At 40.3% G+C, this 21,617-nt stretch overlaps 1 protein-coding gene and 1 long non-coding RNA gene across 4 annotated transcripts in view; one reads left to right on the top strand and one right to left on the bottom strand.

Moving 5' to 3' along the window:
• ZBTB44 (zinc finger and BTB domain containing 44) overlaps positions 1 to 4,359 on the bottom strand; it is a 64,777-nt gene extending 60,418 nt beyond the window's left edge. For both annotated transcript variants that reach the window (XM_036086289.2, XM_036086290.2), the window contains exon 1: positions 4,241 to 4,359. The gene's annotated coding sequence lies outside the window, so the exon portion shown is untranslated. The remainder of the gene's footprint in view (positions 1 to 4,240) is intronic.
• A 3-nt stretch (positions 4,360 to 4,362) lies between these two features.
• LOC118531979 (uncharacterized) overlaps positions 4,363 to 21,617 on the top strand; it is a 75,232-nt gene continuing 57,977 nt past the window's right edge. The window contains exons 1-3 of one of the 2 annotated variants that reach the window (XR_013442540.1): positions 4,363 to 4,499; positions 5,750 to 5,945; positions 6,240 to 6,536. This is a non-coding gene — a long non-coding RNA (uncharacterized LOC118531979). Of the gene's footprint in view, positions 4,500 to 5,749; positions 5,946 to 6,239; positions 6,537 to 21,617 lie in introns of those variants that run through there. The other variant, XR_013442539.1, reaches the window with a different exon arrangement.

Raw genomic sequence — 21,617 nt, 5'->3', positions numbered from 1 at the left:
GTACCAAAGTAGTAAAATGCTAATTCTGAAGACAGACTTGAGTTTGACAGTTGTATTATCAGTTTCCTTACTTGCAAAATAAGATATTAGCAGCAATATCAAAGAGTTAATGTGAAATTTAAATGAGATGCTGTAGGCAATGCTTAGTATAATGCTAGCTTTTTGAAAGGGCTCAACAAATGTTAGCAATTATTGTTAGTGTATTTTCCCATTCGTTCTACCACAATTGGTTCTACCTGTTATGTGGTTATACATACCTATGCAATTGTTTGTGGCATTTCCCCCCTTACTTTATGTGTTCAAATACTACTAGGAAATCTATTTTACTGAGATTAAAGAAAGAATAAGTGAATGGGTACAAAGCACAGGCATTCTCCATTTTCCCACTCCACTCCCTGAAGGAAATATATGTTCATTCCGTTACCAAAAACAGTGACAGTATACACAGAGGAAAACACACTGGGCACATCTTTTGCTTTTTATAGCACCTGGGTGATAGGTGACTGAGATACACTGACTAATTGTGCTCTGCCCACTTTAGACAACTGCTGCTCCCTCCTAAACCCTCATTTGAACACATAAATATAATTTCTGTCAAATTTTGCCCAATCCAAACAAAACGTGCTGTCAGTGATCACATGTCCAAATGCCTTTTATATCTGCAGACAGCATATGTATGTCAGTTGTTTTTTTTTTAAAGATTGTATTTATTATTTGACAGAGAGAGACACAGCGAGAGAGGGAACACAAGCAGGGGGAGTGGGAGAGGGAGAAGCAGGCTTCCCAGGGAGCAGGGAGCCCGATGTGGGGCTCGATCCCATGACCCTGGGATCATGACCTGAGCTGAAGGCAGACGCTTAACGACTGAGCCACCCAGGCGCCCCATGTATGCCAGTTTTGTTTGTGGCATACAAGTAGATGGATTCATAGAACTTCCACCATCCACATACCTCTTTAAAGACTTGATTTTCAAGTAAAGCTTGCAGAAGCAAGCTTGAAATCTACTTTTCTGCTCACCTTGAAGGATTAGTCTTAATGCTTTCTCTTGGCCAGAGGAATCAGAATCTAATTGCAAAATTTAAAATTACTCCTATATCACTTCAAGGAAGTAACATACTGCTAAGCCTTCTGCAGTCAAGACATATGAGAATATATTAGATACTAAAGGGTATACTTCATCTTAAAAATTAATTTGGGTGAGGCTTCTTTAACCATACTTTTAAAAATAATTTTGTCCTTTGAACCATGTATTAAACCATGTATTTGACATATTCAAAAATAAAGATAACCCAAAAATAAATAAAATCAATGAACTGTATCAAATTGGTAGCTTAACTAAACAGAAAAGTATTTCAAGTGACTTCTGAACATCATTAAGTACTCTGATTATACAACTTTATATGATATATTCTAAGGACAAAAAAAAAAAAAAAATGCAAAGAACTCCTAAACTTTACTGGGAAGTTTATTGATAGTAGAATACTGTTACAGTGATTTTGAAACGACTGTATGTGTATAGAATAGGATTAATGTATGTTAATTTTATTAGGCACCAAGATTTTCATTTAAGAGACAAATGTAAAATCAAAGAAGTTAAGAAAAAGTCTGCTATGTTAAATTTGAATTGGATATATCACTATGAACTCATGATTCAACAAACAAGCAAAAAACCATTTTTTAGTTCTCTCCTCTGAAAGGGCCTCGAAGCAATGACACTCCAGCAGCAGTGAATATGTCAACATCCTGATCTTGGTTTCTATATACCATTTCTCATCAAAAAGAACTAAGACTCCTTAGATAAACAGCCCATTCCAGATCTAGAGCAAAGAAAGTAACAAGGTAAGCCTAGGGTATCTTGCGCCAGAAAGCACTCGAAGAATGCTCCAATGGCAAGCAGGAGTGTTAAAAAAAAAAAAAAAAAAGACACAGGAGCCAGGTTGAAAGGGTTCCTACTGGGACAATTTGATCAAAAAGAAAAATGACTGTAACAGTTATAAAAAAAATGAATAAATAAAACTCATGAGTCCATAGTGTATTTCGCAAAAAAGAAGAAAAAAATGCCACCCCTGGGGGTAACTATTTCTCCAACCCTTTCTCTGAATATTGATAATCAAAGGGAAGAAATTAAGCATTTACTCTGCGTTTTCAGGAGGAACTTTAGTTTACCCCTAGTTAATGAAGGAAATCTTTTTTACATTTTAATCTCCAGTAAAACTGATTTAATCAAGACTCACCAAGGAGTGTTAAAATCACTAAGCAAAAGGTAGCCAGAAACAGGATATTTGCTTGGTGTCAAAGTATTATTACAAACAGCAAACCACATCCTTATAATAGATTTGGTAGTCACCACTTTAGTGGTCATTTGGCATCACTAACAGTGTAGCAATCTGACATTACATACCAGTTTATGAAGCAGTATGAAGTACACAGTATCACCTATCAAATATTCTTGCCAAAGAAAGTTTCACCTCAAGCTAATCAAGTTTTTCTTTAGACCTAACTTCCAGTAACAGAAAATTCAAGGGGGTAGGGGAATAAATTAAATGCCACTATGAGGAAACAGACAAGTCTAGAATGTGGGAGCATTCTATAAGACAACTGGTTTGGTCAATTAAGTGTCAGAAAAAAAGGAGATGGGTATTATTCTTTTTAAAAGGACTAAAGGCATAATCATCAAATGCAATACATTAATCTTGGCTGAATATAGAAGGGGAAAAATTTCTCAAGGAGATTTTAGAACAAACAGGAAATTTCCATATGGATTGTTAATTTAGAAAGGTGTTGATAAGGATGTTGGGGATAAGTAGGAGAATGTCCTTTATTTTTAGGAAATGCATGCAGAAATAGTTGAGGGTCCTGATGTTTGTAACTTTCAAATGGTTACACACACAGACACTGAAAGGGAGAAGTGAGGAGGGAACAATAAATGTTACTGAATCTACACAGTGGAGTATTCACTATTTCTTTCTCAATTTCGTAAGACAAATTTCTCATAATAAAGTTAAAAGTGTTCCTGTACTGAGAGGCAAAGTAGAAATATACCTACACTGGAATTATACCTGGGTACAATTTTCACTTCTAGCTGTGTGATTTGTCTCATCTATATAAAATTCAAGTAACAGTATCTAAGTCATTAGGTTGTTCTGAGGACTAAATAAGATCACTTATGTAAAATGCCTGTGTTGCACAAAATAAGTAAATGTGGTTTCCATAATTAATGAATGTTATCATCCTAAAATACAAGACTACAGGAAAACATTCCTTTCATTATTTTCACATTGCGTGATAAGGAAACTACATTAGGCACAATTAAATATTATTAATCCACTGGCAGTCAATGTGAAGTAATGAGGGAAATGAAGATTTATATAATACCTTTTTTAATAGAATAATTCTAACTGAAAGCCTAGGCAAAAGGAAATCACAAAAATTTTACCTAGCCAAACTATTTGCCACCTATCAAATTGTTTAGTGTGCTTATGCTATTAGTCTGTATCCGAAAGAACCTGTAAGAAATAAGTGGAAGAGAATTTTTTCCTGACCTCAACAGATTTAATCTACTTATATGTTGAAAAAACTTAAGTTTTTGTCTTCATTTCTATAAGTTCCAATAAAGTACACAATTACTGGTCTTTATTCTAAATTCTGGTTAAGATTCATAGAACTCACAAGGATGCGATTTCCTTTCATCAGTTCTAATGTACTTGTCATTTCACTGGCAGGTAACCCCTTTTTCTGGTTAGGCCAGCAGAAAATGACTAGATGCAGAGTGATCCTCAGGTAGGGAAGAAAAAGAGGTGTTTGTTATTATTTTTTAAGAGTGCCATCCTTTTCTTTCCAGTACCAGAGAAAAAGCAGCAGGGGAGAGGGGGGAAAACAGGTCTCGGGCTCGACCAGGTGAGAGGAGGTAACACCTCTGCATTCTTTGGGTTAGGGTGTTTGGCAAATGGGCATGCAAATGATGGGGAGCACCCTGGACGATCGGGGTGATTTCTCCTAACTGGGGGGCCCAAGGCTAGTCTCCTCCCTGGATTAAATGCCATTGAGGGGACCCTATGGGGTGTCTCCCTGAGCGGATGGGGTGACAAGACCAGGCTTTCCTTTCCGTCCAGCGCCCAGATGGGGGACGTGTGGTGTCAGCCCCTCGGCGGGCGCAACCCGAGGGCACTGGCGGCGAGGAGTGGCTGGTCATTGCCCCCACCGGGGCCAGGCGGCCCGCTCGCCCTCCCCTCCCCATTACCTGAGGGCGGCGGTGCCGGGGCCCGGAGGCCTGGTGCTCCTCCTCCTCCTCCCCGCCAGGCTGAGGCGGCGAGGTGGCGGTGGCGGCGGCGGCGGCGGCGGCGGCGGCGACAGCCCGGGGGGAGGGGGCGGAGCGCGCGGCTCGCTGCCTCTCTCCTCCCCCGGGAGGCTGAGGGGACCCTATCTCGGGCCGCCGCGCCTAGGCCCGTGGACAGCCTGTGGCTGGGGCATGGCGGCACAACCAGCAGCGTGCCTGCGAGGTGGGAGAGTGCGAAGCGGCCGGAGGGAAGCACCCGCGGCGCTCGGAGGGGCCTGAGGGGAGGAGCGAGGGGGCCCGGGGAGCCGCGCGCGGGCGGCCGTTGGGGGCGGTTGGCCGAGGGCAGGCGGCGGTTTGGGGAGCGCGGCGACGGCTCGCGTTTTCTCGATGGGGCGGGGTGGGGAAGGGGAAGGGGACTGAGGGGAGGGGAGGGGGAGGTTGGGAGGGAGCCGCCGCCGCGCGCGTGCGGGCCGGCACCGCGGCCGTTGCCGCTCCGCTCACTCCAGCCTGTTTGGGGGCACTTTGTTTGTGTCCCACAATGCTCTGCGCGGGCGGCCGGGCTGGGGAAAGGGAGGGAAGGTGGGCGGGGCACAACGAGCTCGGGGGCGGGGCGCCAGCGGGGTGGGGGGTGGGGAAAACGCAGTTAATGCGCAAGCGCAGAAGGGGCCGCTCCCGGTCCTTGGGACTTGAACTGTGGGTGGTTGGGTTTCCTTACGCACCCGTCGGTTTTGACACCGTCTGTGCGTGTTTGTGTATGTGCACACGTGCGGATTTACATTCATATGCGGCACAAGTACTGCCCAATTTGGCCTTCCTCTAGCCGTCTTCTCAGCCAGCTCCCCACTTAAACTGACAGAAGCATTTCTGGGCATGGTTCACGCTTATTGCATTTTTTTCTCTTTGAACTGAAAACGAAAGAAACTCCTCGTTTCTCGAGTGGTTTGTGTTAGCCGGGCCGAAACCGGAACACCCAGCCCCTTTCTGTCGGTAAGGGAGGTGAGCCAGTAGTCCGCCCATTTTTCACACTGGGAAACTGAGGCCTGCGAAGACATGTGGCCAAACACGTGAGGGATGCGGTCGCTTTCTTTGTAGACAACCGGCCCTCGGCCGGTATCCCCGATTTTGAACCGCCTTTAGAACTGGCATTCTTTCAATGCCCTAAGATTGTTCTAGCCCTGAGCGATCTGGCAGGAAGTGCGGTTCTGAAATGACTGGAGAAATCAACACCCAAATCTATCTCATTTCCCCAACACGGGGGCACCTAGATCTGTTCCAAAAAAATATGCCTATTCTTTCCACAACCTCGAATCTCATTTTATTACACCATCACTTTCCTGGGCCTTACCGCGGGGGGGATTGTGCGGGGCACCGCGAAGTGACCGGTACTGCCTGGGGGATTTTAGAGTTCTTGGTCAACTGCAGAATCTCGTAATATGTTAAAACATCCAGAACCCTAATCCTTCTTTTCCCCAGGCCTGGCGGGACTGAGACCCGGCAGTGGGAGGGGCGCTCACCGCAGGCGGAAGGGCGCCCCAGGTGCGTGGAGGCGGACTGGGGTGCGGGCCCGGAGGCCCAGAGCATCTCCGGCTGTCTGCTTTGAGTACTTTGTTTTCCCACGCCTCCAGCTTTTAAACTGAAAGACTTCTCTCCAAAGGGCTTTTTGTGCAAGGTGAGTTGACGTCCTGCTTCAAGTGGAGTGGATTTTTTTCTCTGAAACACTTGGCAATATCTAACATTAACCCCTTCCCTAATCCCTTTGATGAGCAGCCAAGCATCCTGGCACCCTAATTCTAACAATTGAACTCGGCTTTAGAAATAAAGGCAATAAAAACAACGTTTAATTTTATAGTCCTTTGCAGTTCCAACAAATTCTCAAGTATGTAAAATGTTTAATCCTCATGGCAACTATACTGTATAGGTTGTACTGTTACTCCCATCATGATTTTTATTATTCCCATTTCAGAGATGGGGAGAGTCAGAAAGATGTGAATTAGGCCCAGAAAGTGTGTGCCGAGATTTGCAGAAGGGGAAGAAGAAGGCGGAACGCACCCTAACCTGAGGAGAGGGATGGTGGCGGCAGGGCGAGAGGCTGCGGAAGGAGCAGGGTCTTGAACCCCTGGTGTGGTGTGTGTGAGACTGTGAGCACGACATAAAAACTGGAGGAGAATCAGGGTGGGAATCAAGTAGTCAAACAAATCCCATCTACCTCTCTTAGGGCATGTGGTAAGACAGTTAATAAAAGACATTAGGTAAATCTTTACTGTTTCTTAAGGGACCCAGGTAGCAGCTCTTTCGGAGGTTAGACACACACGAAAGTCTTTCCTTGTTCTTCGTTATTCTCGCCTCTCCTTTTCCCTCCCTTTTGTGTTTTTCAATTTTACATTTAAAAACTCTATCATCCTCTCACCCCATCTTCACCCCAGGCCTGGAGGATCAGTTAACCAACAAATGGCTGGCTATTGGGCCCTAAGGGCACAGTGCTGGAGACTTGGAGAGGGTGTGAGAAAAAAATACAGAGATTAATTTTGTAGGAGCCCTCTCTGTGTTTTGGCTTTGGGCAGGGTCAGTTTCTGTGGCTACTGCAGCCTCCCACCTTTTTCTTCTGGGGCGAGAAGAGACTTGCCTTTGGGTTGGTGGAGTAAGTAGGCCTTTCTTTGGCACTAGGTTAAATAATACTGCTGTGGGATTTTATGAAACCAGAATCCTCCACACAGGTGAAACAAACAAATGGAGACCTCCCAAGGAACTTTAATTATTAACCTGGTGTAGATGGTTCCGAGGAATTCAGGTTCCAGCAAATAGCTCATTTCAGCCATGAGGTGTTTTGGGGACCAGATTCTGGCACAAATGGCAGTTTCTTGTAGTAGGCCCTTAGAACCGAATGGAAATTTAGTTGCTCAGTCCATGACTTCTTTTAGAGCAAAAGTGCTTTCTACTCGACAGAAAGATCTCTAGTCTGACTTGAATAATCTCAGGGGAGGAGCGCTCATTACTGCACAAATCATCCTTGCTCTCTTATTAGATCATCCCAACTATATTAAAAATAACTAATCTTGCCCCCCATTCCAATATTTGCACCTCTTCTCCTATTTCCATTTCACTGCCCACTCAGTTGAGCAACTCATCTCAGCTACGTCACTGTATTACATCTCAGTTCTAATCTGTCAACAAGTCTTGAATTTGTCCAATCCTGTTGCCACCATCTTAATCTAAGATATCAATAGTTCATGCCTGGAGAATTATAATATCACTGTTCTGGTTTCCCAAATACACTCTTTTCTTTCCTGCATTCTCTACATAGTAGCCAGAGTGATAATGCATAGTGATCATATTGTACAGCAATTGGATTCCTATTGTTCTTAGGATAAAGTCCCAAACCTTTAGCATGGCTTTTACAACACTATGCAATCCGGGTTCTTTCAAGATCTTCAGCTTCATCTGTCATTATATTCTGTCAAGGAACATGCCAGTCACAGAATTTTTTTTCACATCTCCTAAAATGCCACACTCTTTCCGCCAATGCACACATTCTTCCCTCTGTGTAGAAATACTTTATTCCTTAGCTAATTCCCATCAATATTCAGATCTCATTTATATATGAACTTTACTGAGATTAATTCACATGCCATACAATTCACCCATTTAAAGTGTATAATTCAACACTAATCCCAGAGCCTAGTACAATGTCTAGCACATAATAGGTATTTGATACACATTTAATGGACAAATGAATTAATAGTGAAATAAATGAATGTGAAGGCCAATTTTATCAGCCAGTAGAACAGCAGCTTCCCAAGACCTGTGATGTCAGGGGAAAAGCTTGCCCTTCAATAAACATCCCCATTCCTCCATAAAAATACCAGAATACCCAAGATCAGAGTTCATCCTTTTGATTTTTCAAGATTCTTCAGGTCTTTAAGATGCAACTATTGAAATACAACTCATCTTCAGAAGGGTAATTTGTGTTTTAATTTTTTTTTTTTAATTCAAGGAAGTAGGTAGTGATTTAATCTCAGTGATTTAATCTTAATCCTTATGTCTGCACTCAGTCCCACCTCCCCACCAGATACAATTTTTTCACTTTCACATGATTCACAGCCAAACTTCTCAAAATTATTATCTACACTCAACTGTTCTTCATTTTTGAACCTTCTTCATTACTTCTCAACCCCTCTAATTTGATTTTCCCTTTCGTCCACTAATATCTCCTTAAAGTCACCAGTTATTTTGATGTTGCTAATCCAAAGGGTATTTTTCACCATCATTTTACTGGTTGGAGCAGCATATGGTCTATTTTTTTTTAAAGATTTTATGTATTTATTTGACAGAGAGACAGGAGAGAGGGAACACAAGTAGGGGGAGTGGGAGAGGGAGAAGCAGGCTTCCCCCTGAGCATGGAGCCCGATGCGGGGCTCAATCCCAGGACCCTGGGATCATGACCTGAGCCGAAGGCAGCCACTTAACCGACTGAGCCACCCAGGCGCCCCAGCATTTGGTCTTGTTGAACACTCTTTCCAACTTGAAGCACTCTCTTCCTTGTCTTCACTGATATTCTCAGTGTGTGTCCAAGGTTGAGAACTATCTTCCTAGGCCAGTGGTTCTCAAAATATGGTACTCAGGCCTACATACAGCATCAGCATCACCTGTCAAACTGTTAGAAATGCAAATTCTTAAATCATACCTAGACCTATGAATCAGAAGCTCTGGGGTTAGGGCCCAGCGATCTGTGTTTGGTATTTTGGATCTATGTTCAAGTCTGGGAACCAATGCCCAGGCAATCCCATCCACTCACATAAACTCTGAACTACTGATTCTTAAATGTATACCACTAGCCCAGATCTTTCTACCCAGTTCCCAATCTGCCTATCTAACTGCTTACTAGTTCTACTTTGCTTGGTTTAATCAGAGACATCTCAGAGTCAATATGTGCAAAATAGATTAATGGCCTTTTGTAAACATAGTTCTTGCTCATTGTTTTCTAAGGCACTGAAGGGTACCACTTCAGATCTAGACTCAAAAATCAGAAACCCAGCATCATCCCTGACACCTTCATCATACTCATCCTTACCAAATATCCAATTTACTATTAATTTATATCAATTTTGCTTTCCAAATTAAAAAAAAAAAATTTTTTTTTTACCATGGAGAATTTCACACATATAAAACATAGAAAGAAAAGTTAAAAAATATAAAAAATATATAAGTATGTACCTATCACCCAAGCCACCACATCCAGCCATGACCAATACTGCCTCATCCATATCCCCAGTCATTTTTCCCTCCCCATATTATTTTGAAGCAAATTGCTGTTATCATATGATTTTCTATGTAAATATTTTAGTCTATATCTCTAAAAGAGATAGTCTTAAAAAATGCCACAATGCTATTATCATAATTAAAAAATAGCAGTGATTTTGTAATATAAAATATTTACATTTCCAATAGACTCATAAATGCTACTGTATATATAGATTTACAATTTGCTTCAGAGTAGAACTATACTGATTTTGGTTGGTATATCTTTTTTTTTTTAAAGATTTTATTTATTTATTTGACAGAGAGAGAGAGACAGTGAGAGAGGGAATACAAACAGGGGGAGTGGGAAAGGGAGAAGCAGGCTTCCCACTGAGCAGGGAGCCCGATGTGGGGCTTGATCCCAGGACCCTGGGATCATGACCTGAGCTGAAAGCAGACGCTTAACCGACTGAGCCACCCAGGTGCCCCTGGTATATCTTTAAAATCCTCTGTATTTTTGTCTCTGTTCCCCAGTAATATTTTATTTTTATTTAAGGAACTAGGTTGTTTGCCCTGTAGTTTTGGCCACAATCTGAATTTTGTCAGTTGCATCCCCATGGTGTATTTTAACATGTTCCTTTGTCCTCTGTTTTTTTTATAAATTGGTAGTAAGCTCTAGATGTTTTCTCAGATTCAAGTTTAATTTTTTTGGCAAGATATCTTCATAGGGGGTGGTATGTTTTTCCATTAGGAGACATACAATGTGTGCTTATTTCTGTTTTTCTAATGTAATCTCTTTTTTTGGTAACTGCTATTGAGTTATGCCTGGAGCAATTCATTCATTAGGAATTTTAAATGGTGATATAATTCCATCATTCTTCATGTATTAGTTGCAATATTTCTGCAGAGGGAAGCCACCCCTCTTCAATTATTTGATTACTTAGTGATTTAATTTATATAAGAAAGCAGGATAAATACTTGCTTTTTTCCCTTTTACTAAATATCTCTTAACCCTGTCTACTTCTCTCATCTTCAACTATAACATCCTGTTCAAAAATCCTTTTAACCTCACCTCTAAGATCTTGAATCTTTGTTATTCTACTCTTCTTACAAGATCCTGAATAATCTGGTCCTTGACTATTTTTCCAGTCTTATTTTATGCCTCTTTCCTTCTCCTTTTCTTACTATTCCAAGCCATACTGACCTGTTTTAATTTTTTAAATCTTCAAGGTCTTTCCCATTTCAGGACCTTTGCACATGACCCCTCTACCTGGAAAACTTTCTCCAACCTCCTCTTTCCGTACTAACTCCCACATTGCTTTCTTAAGGAAGTTTAGACTGATATACCCATTATAACCTCTCATATCACCTTCTACTTATCCGTCATAGCACATCTCATAGTTTGTATTTATGTGACTATTTCTTTAATATTTGCCTCCCCCACTGAACTGTAAGTTCCATGAAGGCAAGGACCATGTTTCTTTGGGTACCGTATTTTTTTCCTAAGCTTAACTTAATGCTTGGAATACAGTATGTGCACAAACAATAAAGGTTGAATTTAATAACATTGGATTGAAGTCAGACTTGGGAAAAATAAAATACTTTGTCTCTATTTGTAAAGACTAAATATACCTAACATTTACTGAGTGCAAAGTACTGTTCTAAGTTCTCCTAATATTCACCACAACCATATGAAGTGGACTTTATAATTATCTCTACTTGACAGATAAGGAAGTAGAAGAGAGGTTAAGCTATTTGTCCAAGCTCACATAGATTGTAAATGTCAGAGTCAGGGTTCAAATCTAAACAATCTTGCTCTAGAACCCTAGATTCAGGTTAAAATCCTAATATATTACAACCTGTAGGAAAGCACCACATGAATGTCTACATTAGAGGGGAATTGATCTCAATTTTTTTTGAATCCTAATTTCAAAAAACCAGTGAAGGGGCTTATTGGTTTAGCTCAGATCAGGTACTTATCCCTAAAGCAATCAACCTAGATCAAGGTGATGGGCACTATAAGAGCATGTAGCTTTCATGCCAGATACGTGGATGCTGAGGAGCAGTTTCCAGGAGAATGGGGCATGCCAGGCTGATAATCTCATAGTAGAGTACACACATATTTCTTCCTATATATCCAATTTCATAAATTCCCTTGTCCAACATAATGCAGTTGCATCACACAGAACAACCGATAGCTTGCCTCCTCAATGAGAAACATTCAAAGACATGATCAGCTATACATTTATTTATCTCTGATTCCCAGAATCAACAGAATCAAGTCTGGATATGGTTGTACACAATTTTGCAATCTATGGGCTAATTGACAAACTTAATGACCCTCAAGAGAGTAGAGTCACAACCTTTGCAAAGGTTCTAAAGTCTGCTCCTGCCATGTGAGAAATTATCTTGGGGCACCGGTAGCGAGAAGTAAGGGGAAAGAGGTAAGGTAGATTAATATGCTTTGATACAGTTCAAGTGGAATGGAAGAACCATACTTCCTGAATATGGGTCATACAATGTTCATATTCCTTTTTTCCCCTCCTGTGTCAGCTTTCCTCACCTTTGGTGAGGTAATGAGGATCAGAATTGAGTTTGAGCAAGGGGTCCAACAGACTGAAGCTACATGGAGCCAACATACACAATTGTCTATTAGAAAGATTGCAGGGTCAAGTATACCTACCTAATCAATAGCTGTGTTTCATCAGCTAGCCTGATGATTAGCTATGGATTTGATTTACATTTCTAGAGCAGAGTACAAGTGGGGCAAGAATGGTATCATCTATGGATGGCTGATTTAAGACCTCATAAATGTTGAATACTTAATGTACCTTGTGTATATTTAGTGAATTGTGAATACTTGGTATATCTTGGTTCTTCCTTCACTTTCTAGTTCAGAACATGTGTGCTCTACTTACTTTTATATCTCTCTGACATACCCCACGTGCCATTTGCTTCTGTATTCAGTTTCATCTAGCCTCCTTATTTTTTGTTTTTCTTATTTTCTATAGCAAAATTGAAAAAAAAATTTTAAGTTTTTACTTATTTATTTATTATAAGTAACCTCTACACCCCAACATGGGGCTTGAACTCATGACTCTGAGATCAAGAGTCACATACTCTTCTGACTGAGCCAGTCAGGTGCCCCCAAAATTCTTAATAATACAACAGATGCATATTACAAATTTAAAAATCATGTATAGTTAAAATGACCTTTCAAGATCTCTTAAATCTCCATAAAGCAAAATGTTTTGTATTTTTGAGCCATATTGGAGGCTGACATGCTATCTCTCAATGAAGTCCAACACAGTGGATTTTTTCTTCCCGTGTTGGAACAGATTGCTCATTCTTCTCCTGAGCACCAGAGGAAGTTGTTGGTTTCTATTTAGGGACTCTAGCCTTGCACTCAGACTGCTAGGTGGCCAGATCGTGAGAGGCCCGAAACTGAGACCTGTGGAGGAATTGACACATTCATGTCTTCCATCTCCTGCTTACTCTGAGCAGTCATTTGCCGAGTGAAATGATCTGATGCTGCTTTCTCTCAAGCTCACTTGAATTCACATGAATTACGCATGTGTATGTTGTTCTAGAGTACAACAAATATAAAGTGATGAAAGACAAACAGGATTTCCATAACTTAAAAACCTTTTGAAAGAAGAAAAGAGAACAATGTATAGTGGTCATTGGTACAGATCTTATATGTTGCTGGATGAGGTAAGGTAGATCATAGGACCAGCAAATTTCACAGGCATTCATTTGTTAACTCACCTCCTTAATAATGGAATAAGTTCAGTATGTGTGCCCCAGGTTCCGTCTGCTGGGAGAATTTTCCATGCTTATATCCCACAGGGCCATCCCTGAAAAAGAACTTGGGGTGATTCCTCTGAAGAGGACTTGACCGTTTTAGTGGTGTACTCTCTGTTGGTGAATATAATTGGGCTGTCGTTTGTCTTTTTTTTTTTTAATTTTTTTATTGTTATGTTAATCCCCATACATTACATCATTAGTTTTAGATATAGTGTTCCATGATTCATTGTTTGTGCATAACACCCAGTGCTCCATGCAGAACGTGCCCTCCTCAATACCCATCACCAGGCTAACCCATCCTCCCACCCCCCTCCCCTCTAGAACCCTCAGTTTGTTTTTCAGAGTCCATCGTCTCTCATGGTTCTTCTCCCCCTCTGATATCCCCCCCTTCATTCTTCCCCTCCTGCTACATTCTTCTTCTTCTTTTTTTCTTTCTTAACATATATTGCATTATTTGTTTCAGAGGTACAGATCTGAGATTCAACAGTCTTGCACAATTCACAGCGCTTACCAGAACACATACCCTCCCCAGTGTCCATCACCCAGTCACCCCATCCCTCCCACCCCACCCCCCACTCCAGCAACCCTCAGTTTGTTTCCTGAGATTAAGAATTCCTCATATCAGTGAGGTCATATGATACATATCTTTCTCTGTTTGGGGCTGTCGTTTGTCTTAAGGGTTAAGCAATAATCAACAGCTTACCATGCAAGGATTGAGGGTTTTTTGGTTAATACTTCTTTTTTTTTTTTTTTTTAAGATTTTATTTATTTATTTGAAAGAGAGCTCGAGTAAGCCAGCACGAGCAGGGGTGAGGGGTAGGGGGAGAGGGAGAAGCAGGCTCCCAGCTGAGCAGGGAGTCTGATGCGGGGCTCCATCCCAGGACCCCAAGATCATGACCTGAGCTGAAGGGAGATGCTTAACCAACTGAGCCACCCAGGAGCCCCTGGTCAGTTCTTTTTTTTTTTTTTTAAAGATTTTATTTATTTATTTGACAGAGAGAGAGATAGCGAGAGCAGGAACACAAGCAGGGGGAGTGGGAGAGGGAGAAGTAGGCTTCCTGCCAAGCAGGGAGCCCGATGTGGGACTCGATCCCAGGACCCTGTTTATTTATTTGACCTGAGCCGAAGGCAGACGCTTAACGACTGAGCCACCCAGGCGCCCTGGTCAGTTCTTCTTTAAGACCTTAGTTAACTGCCTGTTGCTTTCATTTTGGGGGACGGTGGGTTTGTTAATAACACAATCTAGAAGTCATTTATGGTGAGGAGCGTAGGATAATGATTTACCAAACCTGTAACAGATGGTCATCTTTGGATCAATGAAATATTGCCCAGTGGTGGGTAATACAAAAATAGAATTCCCACAGTAGCCATCTGGATGGTGGAAAAAGGTGTTCCCAATTCCCTTAAGTGTTTTCCTAAGGCAGGCTTGTAATCATACTATATTTTGTTCGTCAATTTGTTGTTTTATTCTCCTAGATGACTATTTCCTAACATCTCTTCTGTCAAACCCCCAATACCTTCCTTCCTACTCCTGCTCACAATTGATGACCACCATAACAGTAATTACACAAATTTAGTGGCTTAAAACAACAAAATATTGTCTTTTAGTTCTATGGGCCTTGACACAGGTCTTGCTGGGCTAAAATCAAGGTGTAGGGGCTGTCCCTTTCTGGAAGCTCAAGGGGAGAATCATCTCCTTGCCTTTTCCACCTTCCAGAGGCCACCTGCATTCCCTGGCTCTTGGTCTCCTTCTTCTATCAGCAAACTCAGGAACTCTCTGACCGTTTTCCCATCGTCACAGGTTCCCGGACCCAATCTTCTGTTTCCCTCTTCCACTTTTTTCATTAATAGTTTTTCTGAAGATCTAATTCACCCATTTAAAGTGTACAATTCAATAGTTTTAGTATATTCGTGTAATTGTGCATTTTTTACCACAACCAATTATTAAATACTTTTCATCACCCCCAAAAGAAACCCTGTACCTTTTAGGGGTCACCTTTTGTTTTCCCCACCCCCAAAGCCTGGCCACCAATAATTGTTCTGTCTCTATGGATTTGCCTATTCTGGACATTTGGTATAAATGGAATAATACAATATGTACTCTTCTGTGCCTGGCACTTAGCATGTTTTCACAGTTCATTCATGTTGTAGCATGTGTCAGTATTTATTTCATTTCCCTCTTCCACTTTTGAGGACTCTTCTAGAGATAAAATCCACTTGCTAGGAAGAAGAATTTCTCTCAGCAGTGGAAGGAAAGAACAGGAATGAGAAAAATTGATGAATACCCATAAAAAAATAGAGCACACTAACTTTTTATTTTATTTTCTTTTTCTTTGTTAGTTACTCTTTTCTGGTTGTTTATTTGAGCTCCCCGCTGAGCTGGGAGCCCAATGCAGGACTCGATCCCAGGACTCTGGGATCATGACCTGAGCCAAAGGCAGTCGCTTAACCAACTGAGCCACCCAGGCGCCCTCTTTTCTGGTTGTTGACAAAATTCCCAAAGGATTGATTTCAAATATCAAAAGAGATTTAGGATTTGATTTGCCTTAGGCAAGATATATATTAGAAGTCCCTCTTACTTCAAAATGAAAACCAGTTTGGAAAGCTTCCAGGTTTATCAATAATTGGTTTATTCTCACAAGCCTTATTATATCAAGGTTGAGAGGGCAACTGCTCAAATGGTTTGCTTTTGATGTGTAGAGGGGCTGCTCCATTCCTTAAATTACCCTGTGTTGGAAGGAGTATACTTCCTTCTACAATAGGATTCTACATTTAGACATCAATTCCTTTAATTTTAGGCAAATTCTCCCTCTGTTTAGTGGGATCACCAATCTATATCTGTACATCAAGCGTTTTTCCTGAACTCCGTAACTAAATAGCTATCTGTTCCTGCCCCTCAATCACTTCAAATGCAACATTTCCAAGTAAAGAAATGATCTGTCTTACCCTAGACCTATTTCTTCCTCTGAGTTTCTCATTTCAATGAATTGTACTACCGTTCACCAAATTTCCCATCACCCATACCTAACCAGTAACTAGTGAACATTTGTTAACTCTGTCTGCTAGTCTCCATGGCCATTACCGGCACCTTAGTTCAGGCCCTTCGCCAGTTCTCACTTATATGACTGGGGAGTTGATCCCCTCTTCTGTCCATTCTCCACAGTGTAGCCAGGGAGGGCCATTTAAAGACTTAGCTGATCACATGATTTCTTTCTAAAATGATATACAATGGTTACTCATTGCCCTTAGAATAAAGTATAAACTCTCATATGATGTAAGATACCCATTTTCTGAAACTTGTCCAGCTCTCCTATTCTTCTTCCTCTCTTTACCCAACCATCACCAATTTCATGTTATCATATTTTCCCAATCTGCTCATATTCTCTTTACTGACTTGTGTCTTTTTACATACTGCTTCTCTTGCCTGAGAAACTCTTTTCCCCTTTCCCCTGGCTAACTCATATATGTTGAGACTCAGCTTAGGCACTAATATCCTTTGGAAAGGATGTTTCAAGATATTTCCTGCTTGAGCTAAATGCTCCTACCTATGTGCTTCATAAATTCCATATACTTACCAATATCATGGTACTTATCACATGGCTTTGTCTGTTAATTTTACTTCCATGCTTTTCCAGGCAGATTGTAAGTCCTTTATTGACAGAGACTATTTTATGTGTATCTTTGAAAGCTGAGGACCTACCGTACCAGAGAGCTGACAATTGGTTAGTATTCAATAAATTTTGGTTGAATAAAGGGAAGAAAATTAAATGACAGTTAATGGGTGGTTTGGGAGGGCTATGAAAACACGTTTCATCTTCAATATAGTTAAAAATTTTTTTTTATTGTGGTAAAATGCATATGACAGAGAAATTACCATTTTAACCATTTTTAAGTATACAATTCAGTGACATTAAATACATTCAAATTATTTTGCAACCCTTACCACTAACCCTTTCCAGAACTCTTTCATTAGCCCAGAGAGAAACTCTGTATATATCAAATAATAACTCCCCGTTCCACTCTGCCCACAGTCCTTGGAAATCTTTATTCTACTTTCTGCTTCTATGATTTGCCTATTCTTGGGTAACTCATAAAAGTGTAATCATGTAATATCTGTCCTTTTGTGTCTGGCTTATTTCACTTAGCATAATGTTTTCAAGGTTCATTCATGTTGTAGCATGTGCCAGAACTTCCTTCATTTTTAAGGCTAAAAAACATTTCATTGTGTGTATATGCTACATTTTGTTTATCCTTCATCTGTTGATGGACACTTGGAGTGTCTCCATGTTTTAGCTATTGTGAATAATGCTGCTATGAATATTGGTGTACAAATATCTGTTTGACTCCCTGGTTTAAATTCTTTTGCATATATACCTGGAAGTGGAATTTCTGAATCATATGGTAGTGTAGTTAATGTTTACCTTTGTGAGGGACCACCATAACTGTTTTACAAAATGGCTGCAGTTTGCATTCCCACCAGCAATGAACGAGGGTTCCAATTTCTCACATCCTCACCAACACATATTTTTTTCTTATTTCTTTTCTTTTCTTCTTTCTTTTTCTTTTTTTAAAGATGTTATTTATTTATTTGACAGAGAGAAAGTGAGAGAGCACAAGCAGGAGGAGGGGCAGAGGCAGAGGGAGAAGCAGGCTCCCTGCTGAGCAGGGTGAGCCGGATGCGCTTGATCCCAGGACTCTGAGATCATGACCTGAGCCAAAGGCAGATGCTTAACTGAGCCACCCAGGTGCCCCTCTTTTTTCTTTTCTTTCTTTTTTTAAAGATTTTATTTATTTATTTCACAGAGAGATAGCGAGAGCAGGAACACAAGCAGGGGGAGTGGGAGAGGGAGAAGCAGGCTTCCCGCTGACCAGGGAGCCCGATGCGGGGCTCGATCCTTTCTTTTTTCTTTTCTTTTCTTTTCTTTTCTTTTCTTTTCTTTTCTTTTCTTTTCTTTTCTTTTCTTTTCTTTTCTTTTCTTTTCTTTTCTTCTCTTCTCTTCTCTTCTCTTCTCTTCTCTTTTCTTTCCCTCCCTCCCTTCCTTCGTTCCTTCCTTCCTAATAGTCCTCCTTTTGAGTATGAAGTAGTATCTCCTTGTGCTTTCAATTTGCATTTCCCAAATGGCTAGTGACATTAAGCACTTTACATGTGCTTGTTGGCACATATATCTTCTTTGGATAAATATCTTTTCAAGTCTTTTGCCTCTTTTTAGATTGGTTTGTTTGTTTTTGTTGAGTTGTAGGAGTTCTTTATACATTCTGGATATAAGATGATCGGCAAATATTTCCTCTCTTTTGGGGAGTTATCCTTTCATTCTCTTAATAGTGTCCTTTGATTCACAAAAGTTTTTAATTGTAATGAAGTCCAATTTATCTAATTTTTATTGTTGTTACCTGTTTTTAGTGTCTTAGTCAAGAAATCATTGCCAAATCCAATGTCATGAGCTTTTTTCTATATCGCTTTCTAAGTTTTTTTGTTTCAGCTCTTATGTTTAGGTCTTTGATCCAATCTGAGTTAGTTTTCACGTATGATGTAAGATAAGGGTCCAACCTCATTCTTTTGCATATGGATATCCAGCTTTCTCAGCACGATTTTTTTTTTTTTTAAGATTTTATTTATTTATTTGACAGAGAGAGACACAGCAAGAGAGGGAACACAAGCAGGGGGAGTGGGAGAGGGAGAAGCAGGCTTCCCGCTGAGCAGGGAGCTCGATGTGGGGCTCAGTCCCAGGACCCTGGGATCATGACCTGAGCCGAAGGCAGACGCTTAATGACTGAGCCACGTAGGCGCCCCTCAGCACCATTTGTTGAAAGACTGCCCTTTCTCCATGAAATAGTCTTGGCACCCCTGCTGAAAATCATTTCACTATGTATGTGAGGTTTTATTTCTGGGGTCTCTATTCTATATGTTTGTATTTATGCCAGTACCACACTGTTTTGATTACTATGGCTTTATAGTGAGTTTTAAAATCAGGAAGTGTGAGTCTTCCAACTTCATTTTTTCTTTTTAACATTGTTTTAGCTGTTTGGGTTCCCTTGAGAGTCTATGTGAATTTTAGAATGGATTTTTCTATTTCTGCAAAGATGTCATTGGGATTTTGATAGGAATATCATTGAATCTGTAGATTGCTTTTTGGTAGTATTGATATGTTAATAATATTAAGTCTTCCAGTCCATAAATGTGGGATGTCTTTCCATTTATTTCTGTCTTTGATTTCTTTCAGGAACATGGTTGTAAGTGCACACTTCTTTTGCCTCCTTGGTTAAGTTTATTTCTAAACATTTTATTCTTTTTGGTGCTATTGTAAATGGAATTTTCTTTTTAGATCGTTTGTTGCTATTGTATAGAAATGCACCCTTTGTGAGTGTTGGTTTTGTATCCTGTAAGTTTTCTGAATTTGTTTATTAGTTTTAAGTGTGTGTGTATATGTAGAATCTTTAACGTTTCTTCATATAAGATCATGTTGACAGTGAACACAGATAATTTTACCTTTTTTTCCCCAATTTGGATATCTTTCCTCCCTCCTTTCTTTTCTTTTCTTTCTTTCTTTTTCTTTCTTTCTTTCTTTCTTTCTTTCTTTCTTTCTTTCTTTCTTTCTTTCTTTCTTTCTTTCTTTCTTTCTTTCTCCTTTCCTCCTCCACCTCTTCTTCTTCTCCATCTTCCTCTTCCTCCTCCTCCTTCCTCCTCCTCCTTCGTCATCTTCATCTTCCTCCCCATCCCCCTCCTCCTCTTCTTCTTCATCTTCCTTCCCCCACCTTCTTCTTCTTTGCCTAGTTACTCTGGCTAGAACTTCCAATACTATTTTGAATAGAAGTGGCAAGAAGTAGGCATCCTAGGGGCGCCTGGGTGGCACAGTTGGTTAAGCGACTGCCTTTGGCTCAGGTCATGATCTCGGGGTTCTGGGATCAAGCCCCACATCGGGCTCCCTGCTCGGCAGGAAGCCTGCCTCTCCCTCTCCCACTCCCCCTGCTTGTGTTCCCTCTCTCGCTGTCTCTCTCTCTGTCAAATAAATAAATAAAATCTTAAAAAAAAAAAAAAGAAGTAGGCATCCTTGTCTTGTTCCTGATCTTAGAGGAAAGGCTTTCAACACTGAGTATATTAGCTGTGGATTTTCCATATATGGGCTTTATCATGTTGAAGAAATTTTTTTCTATTCCTAGTTCACTGATTCTTTTATCACAAAAGGATATTGAATTTTGTCATACTTTCTTTGCATCAGTTGTGTTCCCCCCCTTCATTCTATTAGTTCTATTAATATTGTATTTTACATTGGTTGATTTTCGTGTGTTGAACTGTCCTTACATCCTGGGAATAAAACCCACTTGGTCATGGTATATAACCCTGTGGAATTTGGTTTGCTAGTAGTTTGTTGAGGATTTCTGCATCAATATTCATAAGGGATGTTGGTCTGCAGTTTTCTGGTAGTATCTTTGTTTGGCTTTGGTATTAGGGTAATGATAGCCTCGTAGAATGAGTTAGGAAGTATTCCCTCCTCTTCAATTCTTTTTTGAACAATTTGGAAAGGACTGGTGTTAATTCTTCCTAAGTGTTTAGTAGAATTCACTAGTGAACCTTCTGATCCTGTGATTTTGTTATTGTTGTTCAGAGTTTTTGATTCCTGACTCAATACACTTACTAGTTTTCGGTCTATCCAGATTTTTCTCTTTTTTCATGAGTCAGTTTTGGTAGGTTGTGTGTTTCTAGGAATTTGTCCACTTCATCTAGATTATCCAGCATGTTGGCATACAATTATTCATAGTAGTCTCTCATGATTAATTTTATTTCTTTAAAATCAGTAGTAATATCCCCACTTTTTTTTCTTATTTAGTAATTTGAGTTTTCTCTCTTTTTTTCTTAGCCAATCTAGCTAAAGAGTTGTCAATTTTTTCGAGCTTTTCAAAGAACCAATTTTGGTTTAGTTGATTTTCTTTGCTTTACTATTCTCCATTTTATTTATCTCCACCTCAATCTTTATTATTTCCTTCCTTCTGCAGATGTTGGGTTTCTCTGTCTTTTTCTAGTTTCCTAAGGTGTAAAGTTAGGTTATTGATTTTGATATTCTTCTTTTTTAAAATATGTTTTTATAGTTGTAAATTTCCCTGTTAGAACTGCTTTTGCTACCTCCCATAAATTTTGATATGTTGTGTTTTCATTTTCGTTTTTACCAAGGTATTTTCTAATTTCACTTGTGATTTCTTCTCTAACTCATTAGTTGTTTAAGAGTATGTTCTTTGGGACACCTGGGTGGCTCAGTTGGTTAAGCGTCTGCCTTCAGCTCAGGTCATGATCCCAGGGTCCTGG

The sequence above is a fragment of the Halichoerus grypus genome, chromosome 11 (genome assembly GCF_964656455.1).
Source record: "Halichoerus grypus chromosome 11, mHalGry1.hap1.1, whole genome shotgun sequence".
In the NCBI taxonomy this organism is placed as follows: Eukaryota; Metazoa; Chordata; class Mammalia; order Carnivora; family Phocidae; genus Halichoerus; species Halichoerus grypus.
This window is presented reverse-complemented; position numbering and strand designations above follow the sequence as displayed.